The sequence below is a fragment of the Protobothrops mucrosquamatus genome, unplaced genomic scaffold, assembly GCF_001527695.2.
Source record: "Protobothrops mucrosquamatus isolate PMUCROS unplaced genomic scaffold, P.Mucros_1.0 scaffold_244, whole genome shotgun sequence".
NCBI classification, from domain to species: domain Eukaryota; kingdom Metazoa; phylum Chordata; class Lepidosauria; order Squamata; family Viperidae; genus Protobothrops; species Protobothrops mucrosquamatus.
This window is the reverse complement of record NW_015386320.1, coordinates 82,228-83,885: the sequence shown is the minus strand read 5'-3', so window position 1 is coordinate 83,885 and position 1,658 is coordinate 82,228.

The window sequence follows — 1,658 nt, the reverse complement described above, 5'->3', positions numbered from 1 at the left end:
TTGCAGCAACCCATTAAATTGAAATTTTAAATTTAATTTAAATTTAATTTTTTAAATTAAATTTTAAAACATATGTGTTTTTCTATAGGTAATATCTTCATCATTGTTCAAAAATTATTGAAGTCTATAAATAGTTCATTTTTTTAAAAAAATGCTTTCTTTTAGCTTCAGAACTCCTAATAGTTAAATTAAATAATTGACTCAGACAAACATGGTTTATACAGGGGATTTAAGTACAGCCATGAACAATAAAAAGTCAGTGAAAAAGCACAATAAAATGCAAACTATTTGTATGATGCTACATAAAGATCCTCATTGCAATGGAAACTAGTTGGGCTATTGCAATTATATTAAGCAAATGCAATGATGGAATTTGCTTCTGCACATTCAGAATTTGTACCATCAGTCTTTCTCTCACTGCTGTACCAATCTGAATGTGTCGAGTTTGTGTAAAGAAAATTTAACTCAGATGAGAGATCTTTCATTATGTTGTTATGGAGAGATATCCGTATAAGCTATCTTAAATTCCTGGAAGAAAGGCAGAATATGAATCTAAATAAATAATAAGGAAGGATAAATCTACATATTTTAATAGCACACTGTGATTTAAAAGTGATGCTCCCACCATTATTATAAAAACCGTTCAAGAAAGCAGAGATTATTCAAAGATGAGTCAAGAATCTGGAATTCCTATTCACAATTTTGATCAACAATGAGATAGCAAAGCAAGATAGCATTTAACAAAATGCAAAATTCAACTTTGTGGAGTTAGGGATATTAATATTAGTTTACTTATATCTGAATATTATCCTGGGATTAGGTTTGGAAAGTCCGGGGGGTGGGCGGGTGGGGGGTGGGGGCTTTTTCATATAGCATTGTGAAATACCTGTGATGTTTTTTTTTATGATGAAAATAATAAAAAATTTTATATTGGAAAAACAAAATGCAAAATTCCCAACTGGAAGTACAATTCATGTTGTTTGTTGTTTATATTACATCTGGTAGTTTGCAGACTATTGCTAATGTATACTTTCTCTTTGGATGAAATCCTATCCATGAACATAGGTCCATATTAAGTCCCTCTGTGCTGTATTAACCACCCCAAATAGGTGATAATTGAACTCTTGAGAGTGTGCAGTCATTTGTAACTCTCCATGAAATGGCTGTTATTGAAATAGACCTTGACAGATTGTACAGTATTTCATCTATAAACTATTTGTTTAATCGCTGAAGCTGCGAGGATAAACAGTAAATATAAGTCCAAGGCAAAGAAATTGGTTTGCAAAGATTTCAGAAAAACGATTAATTCTTACCACTTTTTAATGCCTTGGGAAGATCACCCTTGGAATACTGCATCCAATTTTGGTTGTCATGGTATAAAAAGCTCTGAGCTACGTTGCAATATTAAAGGAACATGAGAGGGAGGGAGGGAGAGGAGGAGAAAAGAAATGAAAAGAAGAAGAAGAAAAGAAATGAAAAGGTGACATGATAGCAATGTTCCAATATCTAAGGCATTGCCATAAAGAAGAGGGAGTCAACCTATTCTCCAAAGCACCTGAAGGCAGAACAAGAAGCAGTATATGGGAAATAATCAAGGAGAGAACCAAACTAGAACTAAGGAGAAATTTCCTGACAGTTAGAACAATTAATCAGTGGAA